We start from the raw sequence: 18669 nt of genomic DNA, 5'->3' as shown, positions 1-18669 counted from the left end.
CTCCTCTCAGGCTTGAGCCAGACCACCTTAAGTTCCGGAAGCTCCTCAGAACCTTGCTCTTTTCCTCCTCCTTCACTCTCCTCTGATAACACCTTCTTACAGCATCTGTGACTGAGTGCCTGGCTCCCTCAGAGTACTTCAGGGCTCCAGCCACCAACCTCTTCTAGTCCCTGCACTTATCTGCACTCCTGGCACTGCCTTCTGGTAGCACTTCCTCCTCTTCTCCCATTCCCCTTCCTCCTTAGCCCTTCTTTTCAGATTGGCACTTTACCCACACCCCTGCACCTAGCACGTCTTGTTCTGCACTTGCACGTCCGAATGTCACAAGGCCTAATAGGACTGTTATTGTTATATTTCTCTTGTTCCCTTCCTTTCTGTTTTGTAGCGCCTTGAAACACCACTTGTTGTATAGGTGCCTTACAAATAACCAATAACATACAATAAAATGAATACATACATACATTGGTGTCTCTGGAATGATGCACCTGCAGAGCGACAGATAGCCCAGTGTTACCTTGGATTGGGCCAGATAGCCCAGAGTTACCTTGGATTGGGCCAGATAGCCCAGTGTTACCTTGGATTGGGCCAGATAGCCCAGAGTTACCTCGGATTGGGCCAGATAGCCCAGAGTTACCTTGGATTGGGCCAGATAACCCAGTGTTACCTTGGATTGGGCCAGATAGCCCAGAGTTACCTTGGATTGGGCCAGATAACCCAGTGTTACCTTGGATTGGGCCAGATAGCCCAGAGTTACCTTGGATTGGGCCAGATAGCCCAGAGTTACCTTGGATTGGGCCAGATAACCCAGTGTTACCTTGGATTGGGCCAGATAGCCCAGTGCTACCTTGGATTGGGCCAGATAGCCCAGAGTTACCTTGGATTGGGCCAGGTAACCCAGTGTTACCTTGGATTGGGCCAGATAGCTCAGTGCTACCTTGGACTGGGCCAGATAGCCCAGAGTTACCTTGGATTGGGCCAGATAGCCCAGAGTTACCTTGGATTGGGCCAGATAGCCCAGTGTTACCTTGGGTTGGGCCAGATAGCTCAGTGCTACCTTGGATTGGGCCAGATAGCCCAGAGTTACCTTGGATTGGGCCAGATAGCTCAGTGCTACCTTGGATTGGGCCAGATAGCTCAGTGCTACCTTGGATTGGGCCAGATAGCCCAGAGTTACCTTGGATTGGGCCAGATAGCCCAGAGTTACCTTGGATTGGGCCAGATAGCCCAGAGTTACCTTGGATTGGGCCAGATAGCCCAGTGTTACCTTGGATTGGGCCAGATAGCTCAGTGCTACCTTGGATTGGGCCAGATAGCTCAGTGCTACCTTGTATTGGGCCAGATAGCCCAGAGTTACCTTGGATGTTCTGAATAATGCAACAGTTGTTTCAGGGTGTAAAATTCTAGTGAGGAAGAGCAACGCCAGCACCGATGATGCATCAGATGTGGTGCATGCCCATTGCGCCTGGTCAGTGCCGCGTCGATGCCTGAAGCCTCACTGAAGTGTGTTGAGGGACGTTTGTAGACTAAGCATGCAATGACTCGGCCAAACTCTGAGTGTTGAAGGTGGGTCAGTGATGTCAGGTCTGTCCACTTTAGTGGAGCAATGACAATGGCAGGTTTGTGTGCCAGAGATATGCAGCCCTAGAGAGACATCCAATGGATTTGTCAGCAGGAATGGTGGACTAGATTGAGGTGCCATTCCCTAGAACCCTTCGTCGGCATGGCTCCATCGCACAAGTGTCAGGGGCCGCCGGCGGGTGATGAGCAGAGGTAGGGTAGCATAGCGCTTTGGAAGGTCAGTCTGTTCAGATGGTGTTTTTGAAACCTTCTCAATTATTAGCATCCCAAAAGTCCTCAACACAGGTTTCATCCTGGGAACTGGGAGCAGGGTCGTTATAGAGGCCGGGCGCCAACACGCGATAGTGGATGCGGACCCTGGAGGAGGTAAACGGGGCATCAACAGACCACCCTTTCTGCATTCCCAGGGGGAGCTACTTTACCTACTGGGACCCCATTGAGGTGTATGGGAAGGGGCTCCCCCTATAGACATGGCAGGTGCCTCTATCCATCCTTAATTGATTCCAGAGAGGTTGTCCCTCCCAATCACCCAAAGTCTGTCACCTGTGATCAAAAAGCAGGCCTGTCCCTTTAATGGATCCAAGCTGGAGGGTCCAGCGATAAAGAAACATTGTAAATATTCAAGATTAGCCTCAGCACAGGGGCAAGTTAAATAGGATTCCTGGTGGGACTTCTGATCCGTGTTTAAAGAGGAGACAGAGCTATAATGTAGATGCCACACATATAAAGAGCTCCCATTGGGAGAGCCACAGAGGGACCAGTCGTGGTTAAAATGATAAACATCAGATTTAATAGAATTATGACCTAAAAAGTGATTAAAAGTATGTGTTACAACTGCCATAACCAAACATAATCTGAGGCGTGAACTGAGAAGCTTTTCCTTCTCAAAAAGGCACCTGGATTGTTAATACCCTGCATCTTGCCATGTAGTGCCTGTCACAAATCCTTTGAAAGCGCCTGCTGTCTTTGTGCGTGCCTGGCGTCATACTGTATAATGTCGTTGGTTCCCTGATGGGTAGCCCCAGCTGTCGTAGCGCCGGCTGTGCGACAAGCTAGTTTACAAGTAGTTATGACACCCCACACAGTCTTAACTCAACCCCCCCTGCCACCGTACATTGAAGCAAACCGCGCCACCCCATAGGCAGCCTTGAAACACTTGTAGGGGAGTTATAACTGCCCCATCACCACATAACATATGGCGCGAAAAATAAGCCTGGTCCAACGAAACATTGCACTGCCAAGCCATTGTTTCCACTAGCATTGACCCCCATAGCCGCCTGAGCCTCCTTAATAGCACCTGGACCCGTCTCCCGCCAGCAGCTCCTCACCCAGCACATGCATATCCTGTGGTTACCCAACTAGGCCAGGCAATGGGAGGGGTACCATACGTGCACGGGGAGGAGCAAGATTGCACTTACATTGGGTACCTCGACCTGTGTGAACCGACTAACCAAACCTTCCTCCTCAAGCTGCTCTCCCTGGAGTCACCCCATCCCGCGGGAACGATATGCCATGCCTGATACCCTGTTTGCTCACATTGACCTCTCCTGCACCCATTCCCTTAAAAGGCCTCTCGGTTGGTGTGCGGTCATACAACTAAACACCATAATAGGCAGCCATCCTTCGTACCCCCTCTTCAAACTGGGGTACTGTATTTACCAATACTTTATATGCACCTTTTCCGATATTGATCATGCACTCATGCCATATTCTTGAACCTAGGTACAAAATACTGTTCGCATTTACCACTACTCTATCATGTACATTTTCCAATACTTTCCCTGCACACGTGGCCTACAGTGGTGCACTACACAGTACCACTTGAAGGAGGGCAACCTGAATAACTTGCTTGTCAACCCCCATTACTGTTGTGAGCTATGACCGTTCCTACCACCCCTCGTTTGAAATGTTCTCTAGATCAGCTCATGTGGGGTCCACGTCTGGATTCCCCTGGTAACTTAGGGTGAGACCCAAAGTTACTTGAATATGCAAATTAACAAGGGGGGTCCTGGGAGTCCCTCTGCCAGACATTAGTCCTGGTTACAAGGGACTTACCCAGAGTCTTTAGCTCACTATCTTTCACAGAGAAGAAATATCCCAGGACCCCCCTTGTTAATAAGCTTACCTGACATGCCCCGTGTCCTTTTGAAGATGCGCTCCTAGTCCTGTTTTTTAAGTTTTTTAAATTTTTATTTTGGGACTTGTAGTATGCAAAACACCACTGGGCGTGAGCCTCTCCTGAATGACGTCGGGCTTGCTGAGACCTCCCCAGAGTCCTCAAGAAGTCCCAGGTAAGACAGAAGCAAGTGCCCCTTCGTTCCTATGTTCTCCTTTGCAATTTTTGTGCTGGTAGTTTTTATTTTCCGTCTATAAATACAGGACCAAAAGTACCAGAATTCAAAGAAAAAAAAAAGAATAGACTTGGGTCTGATGATAGGTTTGACAGTAGCGGTAAAACGTTCAGTATTTCAGAATAGGAGCTGCTTTACCGCTCCTCCAAATTCTGAGTTTATTTATTCATGTGTACATGTATAAAGCGCACTGAACCCGAGAGCATCGAGGCGCTGTTACATTACAGGTTACCTGCTTGATTTCGCACGTTGACAAAGTGGCGTGAAGGGAGGCCCCTCAGTTTCATCCTTGAGACTCTTTCACTCCCATCTGTTTTCCTATGGCGGCAATAATTACCGCCACACAGAAGCATTACTGCAGGCAACATTTACCACACGCGGTGAGGACCAATTCCCAGAGTCCTCTCGGGCTCCAAAATGGAGAATATTTTAAGGGTCCACCTGACTCGGAATCACGAAGACCATTAAAATGTCCGCATTCGGTTTGCATGACTTTTTGACGGTATTTCCAAAGGCAATACCACCAAACACTAGCTATGCCGTTTGCCATGGACTGTCGCCAAATAGTGTCTGGTCCGCAAAAGGTTAACTAAAGCACGATCTGCCAGCCATGTCTTCGACCTGAACACCATGTCACCAGTCAACCATATACCCAGAGCGGCTTTTGAACCTATGGCCAGTTGAATGCTGGAACTTGTGGTTTTCATTATGGTTATGGCCCTAAGGAGATCACAGATGGCTGAACCATCAGGACTGGGAAAGGTTGACTGAAGGCATGGAGCCAGTTTGCAACTCTGGCCCATTTACACTTCCCCTGGCCCTTCCGTACCTAGAAAGGCACCCTGCCCATTCACATCCTCCACTCTGCGAGTAGGAGATAATCTGCAGCCATTCACCGCGTCCCTGCGTTCCTTTACCTCTGTATTATAATCCCGGCGCCCCACAGGTGCCTCCGACTGGTTTTCCAAGCTGTAGGGAAGGGGGCCCTCAAATATCGCAGCCGACCCTCACAGGAAATGAACATCCAATCCCATTCATCCAGACAGTAGACTTTGGGCTGAGGGATACTTGAGCTGGGCAGTGACTTCGAGTTCTCACACGGATACAGCGCTGCGAAGTCACAACAGTGCTCAGCAGCAGCTGTGCTGTAACAAGGAGACACCGTTGGCTTAGTAAGGGAGACTTTTCGCACTGGCTAGCAGGGTTATGGTCTATGACAGGCAGTGGGTAGCGGCTCACATGGCTGTGGGACTGAGTGGAGGCGACCCTGTGTGTTCCCCCCTGAGCAGCCCTGCAGCTGGAGGGAAACCGCCCCGGGGAGTCGAATGCACACATACGACGCCCCCACATTCCCTTAACTGTGCAGGAACCTTCGGCTGTTCGAGAACTCATTCCTTAACTTAACTACCCTCCCCTGAGTGGCACTCTGGAAGAATCCGGCGGTCTACTCATGAACGAAGATGTGGAGGAACACGTGGCCTTGATCCCCGAGTAACCATTAACCCGAGCTCAGGGTCAAGGGTCGGGTGTAACCTGCCTACCCGGGAGCCGCCTCTCTGTGGGCACTGAGGACCGAGGCACTCACCGTCCCGGGAAGCAGGTGGGCGAGAGGACCACCCTAGCCTGGGCACCGAGCTGAAGACGCAGGCCTTTCCTGGTAATCCGCTGCGCGAGCCTGTGTGTGATTGTACACACGTCCACGGTTGTTTTCATTTAAGAATAGTACTGCACGAAATGATTCGCACTTCGTTGATGAACGTTAGCATGCAAGCACGCCCATTGAAAGCTGCTGGCCCAGTTGTGCATTCTGGGAATTGTAGTCCTGGATTTAGTATGGGGGCTAGCAGGACTGTAAATCGCAGGATGTAAAGAAAGAAGTAGGATTGGGTTAGCAGCTGTATCATGGGTCATGTTTGCGAGCAGGCGGCCCTGCGGGTTGGAGAGTGTTGTGCCCTGGTGCGAGCTGCAGGCTAAACAATTACAAAGCAGTTCTACTGGATCCAGCTTAGGAAATGGGGTCTTGGGCATCCTATGAAATGTTATTGAAAACAATCCATGCGCATCTTGAAAAAATCCTTCTGGTGTATGTGATCTTTTGTTTTGAGTCAGCAAATTGATTGGGTTTTTTAAGACCCTAAACAGTCCATGCATTTTCATTTCCCAAACAAACATTAGCAATGGCAACAGTTTGGGCTTTTGTGTAGGCCTGGGAAAGGCACTTGCCAGGCACTGCCGTAGGGGTATTAACTGGCCATTGATGGTAGCGGGTGCAAAATGGCGTGAGTACCTTGCCATCGTAGCATTGCCTAGCAAATGCCTAATACTTACACACAAGCCTAGACTGTTGGCTTTGCCAATGCTTGTTTTTTACAGGACTTCAATGAAGGACACGCACAGTGCTTATAAATCGAGTGGCTGAAGGCAGACCTGGTTAAGACATTTTTATTACACCAGTGCCGGGTTAACAGCTCCAACTAAGTCATTCACTCTCAAGACTGCTTTGAAAAATAAAAAAAAAACAATGGCAGGCACTGCGAGTGCAAAGTTTGATTTTAAGGCTTGATTAAAGCTAGCTCAAAGATTTCCCAGGAGGACATGTTTTGGGCGGGGAGGGGCAGGAACTAGGTAGGAATTGCCATAGGGATTAGCATGGCCATGGGCAGGCAATGGGTGGGCAAATAACCAAACACCTACAGGCTGTGCGTCCCTCCACATATGCCATTTCTTCCTATCTGTACCATAATGCAATAGTTTCAACTTCAAGGTGGCGCAAGCGCAACCTAATAGTCCAAACTAAAAAGGGACCCACGTGTGCAGTGCGAAAAAGGAGCAAACAGATGCGATGTTCAGAGGGGGCTGGTAGTTAATGATCCATGAAAGGTAGGATCAAGCGTAGCTGAGAACATGTAGATCCTACAAACAAAAACAGGGTGCTGGATGAGGCCAGAGGCAACATCTGTGAATGATAATGTGCTGGCTGAGCTGGAGGCACACCTGCTTTACAGCAGCAACTAAGCCCTTACCTTTTAGAAGGCTGGTCTGAAAGCCCAGCGTTTGCTTATTGTATGTATGGCGCCTACGCGCACGTCTTTCCAGGCGCTACAAGACAAGATGGTGTGTGGGGGCACAAGGGAATAACAACAAAAAACAAAAGACGGTTATGTTGGCCTTGTGACAATCCTACCGCGCAAGGGCATGAGAAGGTGGTAAGTGCATAGGGTGAGGTGGTAGAGGCAGAAGAGCAGCAGTGGGGGGCCTCCAGGAAAAGTTGCAGGGAAGTGCTGGGGGGACAGAAGGCAAGTGCAAGGGGGAAAATGGGGGAGCAGGGAGGACAAGTGGGGCTAGTCCAGGAAAGGGAGCCCGAGGGAAAGTGTTGGCAAAGGAATTCAGGGGGGACTGTATGCTCAGTTCTAGTCTGTCCTCTACTTCCAGTCGCTCACGGGTAGTCAGTCACGTGTGGTTCACCTTCCGGGTCAATGCTCTCCACCCAACAGCTTCCAGTTCTGCCTTCTCATGTGAGGGGTGGGGTGTTGGGCCACCGCTGCTCACGTATTTCTGTCTGGAAATAATACTCCATTATGGTAAACGGTATGAACTGCCTAATTCCAATGACGATGGCCAGAGGGGGTGCTGAGGGGGCTATAGCCCCGGGTCTTTTTGTTGTAGCCCCGGATAGAAGCTCAGGGGTTACAACCAAAAAGGCCAGCTAGCCCCCAGTCCCGACCGTCACAAAATTAGCATAGCCCCGGATCCTTTCCAGACCTAGCAACACCCCTAATGACGGCTGCACAGCCTTCACCCACTAACTCTGCCAGTCTCATACTGCGCATGCCCTCCTTAGGACTCCTGGGAACAAGCATTGGCTTTAGTCAATAGATGGGCAATACGCTAACAAACGCCCTCTATGATTTATAGAAACATAATAACCATTCTGGCAGACAGGACGCGGAGTACAATGCAAATAACCAATACTTGGGGCACCGATGGATATCCTGCTTCACCCCCTCAGTCTCATTCATTCATCTCCCGCACTTCAGAATAGCTTACATCATGTGAGGTCCTCTGCATCCAAACACGTCATGAGGAGGTCTTGGGAGGATAGCTCAGGGGCAACGCGCTTGCCTTGAAAGCAAGATGACACGGAGCAACACAGGTGCCATCCCTGGGTCCGCGTATTGAGCGCGTTATAAATAACCTATCATATCATGAGTTCCCCTCCCCCCAGGGGCAGTCAGCATCAGCGGAGGCTAACAGGTCCTTGGGCAGTGTCTGGGTTACCAATTTGGTGCCATGTTAATTTGCCGGAAAAAAATGACTTGGATGTATTTTACTTCGAAATGTTACTTTGATTTTTTTTTTTAAACTTTGGGGGTTCCTCCATCACCCCCTTCCCCTTCAATACTAGCCCTACACCAAACCCCTCCCCACCCCCTTCTTAATCCTTAACCTACAATTAAATATATGTATTTCGAATTAATTCATAGTAATCCGGCCCGGCTCCAGGAGGGGGGCTGTAGAGGCCAGGCCACCCCCAGGAAACTGCTCTGCCCCCCCCACCCTAGAAAGGAGGCTTCTGACCAAGAGTTGCTTGTGTACAGTTTTCTTTTCATTCCGTTTATGAACTCAAAGAAAATGGTACCCATACTGCAGACGGCGCGCACAGTGGTCAACAGCTTTGTATTGGGTTAATTAGGAGGTATACAGGTGTGCTTTTAGATATCAATGGCCTTGTACCATTTTGCACCTGATAGCCAGTTAATACCTCTACAGCAGTGTCTGGCAAATGCTTTTCCATGCCTGCACAAAAGCCCAAACTGTTCGTATTGCCAGTGCTTGTTTTGCTTTGGACCCGCTTTCCATCGCCCAGGGGATTTGCTAATCGCTTTTCTTTTTTTGTCTTTCAATTGATTGGCAAGGCACCCTGTGGTGCAGAGTTTGCACAGTGCCATGTGGAATGACGCTCCACAGTGCTTCTATATCTGGACCAGTCATTTGCGCAAGTCCGAACTTTTGTGTAATCAGGCCTGTCACAGGCCTGTCAATGTCATTGGGTGCTTTACAACCACGCGCCCACGTAGTTACTCCCCCAGTAGTTATTTTTATTTCGCCCCACACACACATGGTCACCATATTTTATTTTACCCCACACGCACAGTGTCACCAGAACACTGTGACATCCTGCATGCTGTAGAGGAGCTCATGATTTTCTAGGGCTCTGAGACTTGTGGTGCAGGGTACAGGTGAGCTGAAGAGAGTCTTGCGCTCTATTTGAAATGTGAAGTCTTTCTTTTGAAAATCGCAGTTGGCTACGTATGCATTTGCAATGAGACTAAGCATAGCAGATTTTGGGCGCAGAGGAAATGCACACTTTTGGGGATTACTGACATCTTTAAGGTAGCACTTCCGTACTTTGTCACTGTGCTGTACCAAAAAATGAGCAGCACTAATAGGATAGCTCAGGTGCAATGCGCTTGTCATGGAAGTAAGACAACGCAGAGCAACACATACAGCGAGGCGGCTGGATTGCACAGTCTTGGCCCACACCTGCGCAATGATTGATCAGTGACATTCTGTAATTTCTGCACATGCCCTCACTATGCGCAGGCGTGGGCCAAGTGGCAGCGGCAAAGCCTAAACACCCTTGCTGGAAAAATATTGCACTGCATGCAGTCACGGAGGCAGCTGCAAGGCCTACACTTTACTTTGGAACTTGGTCAATGGTGGAGTAGGAGTTGCAGGTAGGTGGAGGAGGCAAAGGCCAATCGGTCCTAGCCCCGAGGTGATAAAACGGGACTTTGATGTTTAGCTTACTTTTTTAATTGGCTGGCACTTCTATGAGTATTGATAAAATCCTTCTCTTACGGTGTCACAGATAACCCAAATTGGAATGAGAACACATAAGAACAAAATACCCTTTTCCACTGATCCCACGTGGCATGGCAGGAGTGGAAAATAGTATTTTGTATGTGTTCTCATTCGAATTTGGATTGTCTGCGACATCGCAAGCAAAGCATTTTGCTTATACACGTTGCTAAGTTCGCTTGATTGAAAGCACACTCGAAGTGACAGGCAAACGAATAATGGGTAGTTTCAGGCCATTGGCTCTGGATGCCTGGGGCTCAATGTCCGATAACTGTGATTTGCGTAGTTTAATATGAGATGCTTACCAGCTTCAGTCTGGGTCTCCCTTGACGAGCTGCAGAGAAAACTGCACTCTGGCTCCCGCGCTCTGCACGGTGTTATAAAATATATGCTGGTTTGCTGGAAAACTCCTGGGCTCATGGAAACCTTTAAGTACTTGTCAGCAGCGATGTGGCTAATGTCCACCCAGCTGTACTGACACTGATTAATCCCTCGCTCACTGAGTGAGCCATGGAGGCTTCCATCTTGTTGCATGGTGTTTGATGAAATCCCATACTGCATCCGACTGTATCTATGGTAGTGACTCCTCGCACCGGCTGATTATGTCAGCAGAGGTTGATTTACCCACTGCTGGCACAGTTGGGGCACAGTCACTACTCACAGCCCGAGTGGGGGAGCTGGCACCATCTGCGACACTGGCTGTAGGGCGTAGGCACTGTCTGCAACACTGGGGGTGGTGGTGTAAGAAGCCCCTGCAACACTGCAATGGATTGGCAGCATACTTTCAACCTTAGTTGCGCTCTCTCCGACAATCGCATGATCACCCTGTTCAGTCTCCTCAGCTCCCCCAGTCCTTCCAGCCAGCCTCAGTCACTTTTCCTTCCCTGCCTCTCTTTTAGTCTCTTTTTGTGGCTGCAAGATATTTCCCCAAACTCTTCATACATTTAGCAACTGCAGCTTGTCTCTCCCTGCTCCACCCTACACACCCCCACATGTACCCATGTTTGTGATCGCTTCCTGTTGCCTTACCAGCCCCTCTATACTGCTTTTCCTTCTTCCTATCCCTGCTATCCCTGTGTTGTCTGGACTCTTGTTCACCCTGTCATGCCACCCCCCTTGCACCTTGCCTGTGCCACTTTCTTCCATTATTCATGTTGGTGGAGGGGGGTGCATGCATATCCAGGGATGGGGAAGGGGTACCGGGGCCACACTTGCAGCAGATGCGATGCACAATCAATTTTGGAGAAGAGGCATAAGGCCCTAACATTTGAGGGGTGCAGAGGGGCATCCCTTCTATTATAGGAACACACTTCAGTGTGCCCCGAACCCACTCCTGCCCTCCACTGATCCTTAGGCCCATGCGCTCCAGCACTCCTGCATTGAGGGGCATCAGGGTTGTCGCAGTCAATCTCCAAAGAGGCTGCCAAGAGAATGGGCAGGAAGGAGGCATGAGGGGGCGAGATGTGCGAGTACAAGGATGAGCCAGGCAATGGCGAGTACAGGGATGAGGGGGCAGAACGAGAGAGGGACACGATGAAGAGAAGGATGAATGTGGGCAGGAAGATAACAGAAGTAACAAGCAGTAATAGAGGGGTGGGGGAGATTAGAGCGAATAGGCACTGAGGATGCGAAGGATGGAAGGAGAGGTGCAGGGCAGACAGAGAAGGAAGAAAGGATAGGCAGGACGTGAGGGTTAGAGCTGAGTGAAATGAATATAAAGGAAGAGCAGGATAGGAGGAGATGGGCAGTCAAAAAGCAGACGGAACAGCCAGGAAGACAGGGACAGAGGAGAAGGGACAAGTAGGAAGCGACAGATGGTGCAGGAAAGGCAGGAAGAAGTGGGCAGGGAGAGGTATAGAACAGGGAGAGAACCAGACTAGTGTACTGCTAGGTTCGGACATATGATATGCCATGGATGCACAAAACATGCTTGCGCCTACAAACACACCCCTAGATCAACATGGTGAGTATGGGCCGTGAAGGGTTTCTGACCAAACAAGTGTGGAAGACTGCCCGGCCTGAAAGATTAAAGAAATATCGAAGCTTAATACGACTTAATAGAAATACGCCAGACACGAGTACAATGGTACAAGTAGAATTTTTATTTTGCAGAACAGCTGTCTGGTCTCTCAACACTGCGCAATGTGTGGTAGTGGACACAGTGATATGAGAGAGTGCTGGACATTAGAAAGCATGCATATTTATACATTTCTATCACAATCCCGGACACATCGTCCAGCCCATCTTCGAGTTATCCATTCACTAGTGTTTGTGGCCAGTTCACATAACTAATACTGATTCAAACAACGATACATTGTTCAATGTTTTCCTCAAACACTAGACATGTTTTTCTGCACATAAAACACAATGGTAACAGTCCTTGTTTCACTTACTCATATTTGTCTACCGTTTGTTCTTAAGTTTAAAGTAAGCTTAGTTTCAAGGAGAAAAAACGCAGATTTCTGCAAAAGCACATATTCAGCTATGCAACACTCTGTTTTGCTGTTTGAACAGAGAAGACAATGTTGATACAGATGGTCTCTAGATTACTGTTTAAATACGGCTCTTGTTTAGCTCTAAGGTTTCTTAGTGCAGGGCAAACAATCCACTTTCAGCAGCCTCAACGTGCTTATCTACATTAACACAGTTCATTTTGCTCTGCTTGAGCCAAAAACACAATTTCTAGCATGGGGCAGAAAGCAAGAGTTAATCAAAATGGCGGATATCTTTAAGATGGTGGCGTAGACAACTTATTGCAAGTTCATTTAAATGCGATTCACAGTACGATGCGAATGCGCTTAGGCTAATATTCATTATCAGGCGGTATTATGCAAAATATGCTTTTACAAACCCTCCTTTTGGCCTAAGCCAAGAGCATTAAACATTAACATCATCCAAAAACCAAATCTCATCGTCTGAACATCATTCATACAACCCTCAAATGTGCCCATTTGGTGGGAACCTTCTCTTTGTATGCAGAAGGAACAGAGTTTGGACTATGGTTGATGGTATAGGAGGGAGACATGGCATCCCTATTACCTACAGGACCCATTTTGAAGGTAATTATTTATTGGAAAGGTCTAGCGAGTCTGTCAGAAGGCCTAATAGAAGCAACATTTAGGTTGCTCCTATTCACAGAGAACATCCTAAATGTGTTAAGACTCATTTTTCAAATTCATTAAGATTAGTTCTATCAAAATTCCCAGTGACACTATCGTTCCATCAGCCAAGGAATAACGCCCTAAGCGAAGCATAACAAGCAATAGTTAAAGGGAAAGGATGTATATACCAGCCCAGTCACTTTTACCCATGTTGTGGCAGATGTGAACATACCCAGCAATTGGTCTTATTTAAAATGGCATGGGTTGCATTCATAATCATAAGAGGGTATTGTCATGATAACCCCCCTCTATGTTGGTGGTCTCGAGGACGGAGAATGTGCAAATGAACATAAGGTGGAGACACAGTGGAGATACTTGCATTTGGCAATAATACATCAAGCAGATGTGCATTTTCCAGATACCAAAACCCAAATGTCAATGCAATTGTAATACATGCTGCTATTGTGACCAGTGTCCATTTTATCCTAGGGGATCATGACTCTCGATGAACAGATACATTATCAACAAAACGATCAAGATCCTTTTTAGTATGAGTGGCCTGTAAAACAGGCATAGTTTCTCAGCATCCGTTAAGAAGCCTCACTGTTAGGCTTTTTTTAGTTCATCCATGGGTGGCACCTGACCACGTGGCCTATGTTGATTAAAGGTAACTTTTCCGGTCCCTGCCTCTTATTTTATGCAGCAGAGGAATGACGAGGGACTGGCTCAACGGAGGTTTCTTGTGGGTTTCTAGTGGGCACAGCCTAGCTGCACTTTCCTATCCTATTTACATTAATGTAATGTCAGCTAAATCTAAATCTAAATCCGGTTCCGTGGTCGCAGATCATACCTTGTGACTCCAGGTACGGAATGATGAGTGAACAAAGCATTGTTGTGTCCTGAAGAAGATGAAGAAGCAGAAACAGGATCAGTCGACGGTGAAGAAAAAATTGAAGAAGAAGCAATAATCTCCCCAGGCCCCACAGGCTCAGGAAGGATTTCCGAAGAAGCAACAACAATCTGCCCAGGCCCCACGGGCTCAGGAATAACTTTCGCGACACCCTAAGGGTCGATCAAAGCAGGCTCATTGTGAGCATCGGGATCATCAATTCCCTTCTCCCCCCCTTTGTCATAGGGCAGAGGAAAAGGAATCCTCTTCACATGTGTCGCGTGGATCCAGTGCTTCTTTCCAGCCACTTGTATGGCAGTTTGCATAGCCAAAAGGATCTGATGTGGTCCTCTCCAACGAGGTGCAAGGCAGGTGCCCCTCTCAAAATTCTTCAGAAGGACTCACTGGCCAGGTCGAAGTCGATGACCTGGACCCTCGTATTTTACAGGGAGGGCTGCTCGCACCTGTTGATGAATCAAACGCAAGTTTTGAGTCAACTGGTCACAATAATCAGACAAAAGCAGATACTCGACATCTTTCAACTGCTTCGGTTTTGGAACATTCCATATATTTGCTGGTCTTCCCATTATAATTTCATAGGGGGACCACTGCCCTTTGGTGTCAGTGTTCCTTTCTCAATGTTATGTTGCAAACATATCATGCAACTTTGGACAAAACGTTGAGCAGTTTTCTGAATATTAGTATTATACCAGACAGGATCTAACTGTTTGCAAATCTTTTTGGCACATGTGTTTTGGGTCATGGGCCATGGTAACCATAGCAGTGACGTAGGCATTAGGTAGCATCCATCTTTGCTTTTCACTATCCACCCAACAACCCTCATCATCTAGACCCGCTGAACCCTCAGCCCACCGTTTGATTTCTTCTGGAGTAGCTTCAGCCAGAATTTCTGTTATACAGCTAATCCCTTCATCTATCATACAAGTGTCAGTGACCCCTTTTTTTGGATCCAACACGTACAATTTTGAGTGAAAATCAGTAGCAGTCTGTTTGGCTATTCTGTCAGCAAAAGCTTTTCTTTTTCCCACATTGTCCGTCACTTTCCGGTGTGCGGCACACCTCATTATTGCTAACTGTGTAGGAAGCGCAAGTGCTGAAAGCAACCAGACTATTAAAGTACCATGCTGAATTTTTGTTCCATGTGAGGTCAAGAATCCTCTCTCAGTCCATAGTCGGCCAAAGTTATGAAACACCCCAAATGCGTATTGACTATCTGTGTATATATTTACACTAAGCCCTTCAGAAATTTCACAAGCCCTAGTTAACGCAATAATCTCTGCGGCCTGCGCAGAATTATGAGGAATTTGTTCAGTTTCCACAGTAGTACTCAATGTGGTGATTGCGTAAGCAGGAGTGGTTGTACCAACCAGAAGTTTGAAAGAACAGCCATCACAGAACTGCTCCCCTTGCGCATTCTTTAAAGGTGTATCAACTAGATCAATTCTGCCTTTTGTTTCTTGCTCTGTAGTATAGAGGCAGGTATGTGACATCTTGCCACTACAGTCTGTTTCTTGTGTGAGAGGCAATAGTTCAGCCGGATTTAATGAGCAACATCTCTTAATTTGGATATGCGGAGCAAATAGAATCAGCTTGTACCTTGTTAGTCGATCTGATGTAAGATGTTGCATCTGTGTTCTGTTTAATAGAACTTCTACGTAGTGGGGTACCATCACAGTTAAAGAATGACCTAAAACCATACCCTCACTTTGTTTCATGGATGCAGCAGCTACAGCAAACATCTTGATAAAGCGCATGCAACAGGGTCTAACGTGGAGGAAAGATATCTGCACAGTCTATTCTTGCCCCCATGTTCCTGTGTTAAAACAGCCAAAGCACATCCATCACATTCATGCACATACAAAACAAAGATCTTTTCATAATTTGGTGTGCCCAAAACTAGTGCTGAACGCAACGCAGCCTTGAGCAAATCAAAAGCGTTCTAGCAATCCATGTTCCATGTTAAAGGCAAAGCAATACCTTTCTTTGTCAGTGCAAACATAGGCCATGCCTATTAAAGCTCTGACCTCTTTCTGTGTATTTGAGACAGACATATCAGAGATGCTTTGAATCCGTTCAGGTGTCAGTCTTCTTCCCTCCTTCAACAGGGGATAGCCTAAATAGGCAACCTCCTGTTGACAATACTGAAGCCTTATGCCCATGCTCTGCTAAATGAATAAGCAGCAACACAGTGCCCTCTTTGCAAGCAACTTCAGAATCGGCAGCTAGAAGTAGATAATCGACATATTGCAACAGCATGCAAGTGGAAGGTAACTCAAGCTGTTCTTGCAGTGCTCTACTATAAATGCTTCTACTCTGTGTACCCTTGCGGCACATGAGTGAATGTAAACGAGCGTCCCCCTAGGGTGAACGCGAACAAATATCTACTATCAACATGTACAGGAATACTGAAAAAAGCGTTTTTCAAATCTACAACACTAAAGTGTGTAGTTGTAGCTGGAATCCTAGTCAATATTGTAGTAGCATTAGTGAGCAAAAACCTTATTAATGGCGCGCAAGTCAATAATGAAACGAAAAGAAAGCGCATTATTCCCTTTCTTATAAACTGGTAGAATCGGACTATTACACACACTCCCTGCAATTTTCTCAATCACAACTATGTGCACAAAATCAGAAATAATACTCTTCTAAGCCTGTTCACCTTCAACTGAAATCTTATACTGTGGAAAACGTTGCAATTTAACACCTGGTTTCAACACAATTTTAACTGGTTTTAATTTGTAAAATTCCAACGTCATCATCATTAACCACCCATAAACATGTCAGAACCTTATTCAATTCAGTTGGTAAAGGCCTAGACAAAAATTGCGGAAGGGAAGTTTGTTGGGACGAAATCGTTAAGTATACTCCATCTGGGGAACAGTAAATCACAGCATTCAATTTCTTTAATAATTTCAATCCCAACAAATTTTCCCCACAATTTCTCATCAAAAGAAATGGACAAGAGTCGTATAGATAGGGAAATACTATGGGCAAAACTTGAAAAAACAATGTGTCCTCCAAGCCTTCTTGCTGCAGTAAAAGATCTGCACACTGAGACAAATGTCCGAATACGACTTGATTGCCAAGGGAATTTGTCAACACCAATCCTGACTTTTCGAGGTGTAAAACAAGGATGTCCACTTGCCGCCATTATTTTCAACTTCTTTCTTCATGATATTGACCAAACAATTAACAGAGAGGGATCATTTTCACCAAAAGTTAACGGGTCACATGTGAGTCATCTACTTTATGCAGATGACTTAATTTTGTTAGACCTAACTCCAATTGGTGTACAACGGAAATTAACAGCATTGGTACGTTATGTTGAAAAAAATGAACTATGCATAAATGCTGCTAAATCGGAAATCCTTGTATTAAGAGATCTGCGGGGTCAAAAAACCATCACGCAGTCCACCTTTAAATGGCATATAGGAAAAATACAACTTCACTCTATCACTGATACCAAATACCTAGGTATGAGGATTAGTTCCAGTTTTGAACGACGCTCCATGGGTCGAACAAACAAAACTGAAAAGCCGACAACTGGCTACACAGGCTATGGTTTTACATAAAAAATATGGCCGGTATTCCATGCTTCCAGTTATATCTTTTTTCAAACAAAAAGCTACCCCAGCCTTCATTTATGGGGCAGAATGTGCTTTTGGCTGTTCAGCCGATTTGTGGAACTCGATCGAAAACATCGTTTGGACTAAAGTCCTTGGTTTACCTAGAAGCACTCCCTCTGCATGTATACGGTATGAGCTGAGTTTAACATCTATCAATGCAAGAGTGACCTGGAATACATTGACCTTGTTTCGTAAAATGTCTCTTAAAAATCTCACCTTGCAGTTTAAAATTCTTTCAAATCCAGGAGAAAACAACAAAAACTCTGTACTGTATTTATGGGTGCAATGATGTAAAAACGTGCTTACAGAACTAGACACAGACCTCGAAACACTACATATTAATCCTGATCATGTCAAAAACATTCCTTGGAAACAATTTCCTGATGAAAGGAAAAGAAGACTTTATATGATGTTTCGTCTCAATATCTTTAAAACTCGCGAAAGAACTAACCATTGGGCAAAAAATGAGTCGCATTCCGATCTTTGTCGATTGTGTAACGAAACGAAAGAAACTTTACAACATCTTGTTCTATTCTGTGTGGGTCTCACTGAAGATAGAACTCGTCAATTTGGAAGTATCGTGTCGGAAAGATCGACCTATCGTGGAAAAGACTGGTGGCAACTAATGTTCGATGCAACTGATCAAAGACTAATTTTGGCGCTAACTTTTTTCTTGGAAGCAATGGCCTCACGACTTGAATATCTTGAGGATGTAAGAACAAACAACTTAGAAACTTTGATCATGCCTTGTGACTAATCACTGCTCCAAGTTTATGCTCCTGTGGTCGTACTTGATGTATGAAGTTTGGATCGATCGATTGTGAAGTTTTGTAATCCGCTTGTGTTTGTCTGATGGTTTCTACTTTCCTTTTCTGTTTTTAAAGGTTTATTATAAACCATATAAAAAATAAAAAAATAATAAATGGACAAGAATCAGTAAATGGTCCCTGTGAAATTCGTACTGGCCGAGAGATCGGACTTACCACTGGCATCCAGAGAACCCTACAGCAATGTTGCCCTGCCCTGACAGTGGAATATCTGGAACCTGTGAATGATCAATAAAACACTTCTGTGCTCCTGTATCTATCAAAATATCGATGCTCCCTATTCCCCACCTTCATTTCAATGTAGGGCCCTTTCTGATCAATGGGAATAGGTACTGGTTCCAGACCCTGCTTCGGGCTGTCCTAACGGAACAGTATATTGTCAAATGCAAGATCCTCAGAAAAATAGACAGTAGA

At 46.5% G+C, this 18669-nt stretch overlaps 1 protein-coding gene across 8 annotated transcripts in view; it reads left to right on the top strand.

The window, feature by feature from the left end:
- Window positions 1–18669, top strand: part of HAO2 (hydroxyacid oxidase 2) — a 667133-nt gene that overhangs the window by 133813 nt on the left and 514651 nt on the right. The window contains exon 1 of one of the 8 annotated variants that reach the window (XM_069635742.1): window positions 5360–5586. The exons of 6 other annotated variants lie outside the window; for them this stretch is intronic. The gene's annotated coding sequence lies outside the window, so the exon portion shown is untranslated. Of the gene's footprint in view, window positions 1–5359; window positions 5587–18669 lie in introns of those variants that run through there. One more of the 8 variants, XM_069635743.1, reaches the window with a different exon arrangement.

The sequence above is a fragment of the Ambystoma mexicanum genome, chromosome 7p, assembly GCF_040938575.1.
Source record: "Ambystoma mexicanum isolate Mex_15411 chromosome 7p, UKY_AmexF1_1, whole genome shotgun sequence".
Classification (NCBI taxonomy): Eukaryota; Metazoa; Chordata; class Amphibia; order Caudata; family Ambystomatidae; genus Ambystoma; species Ambystoma mexicanum.
The sequence above is the reverse complement of the archived record's forward strand: the minus strand, read 5'-3'. Positions and strand labels throughout refer to the sequence as shown.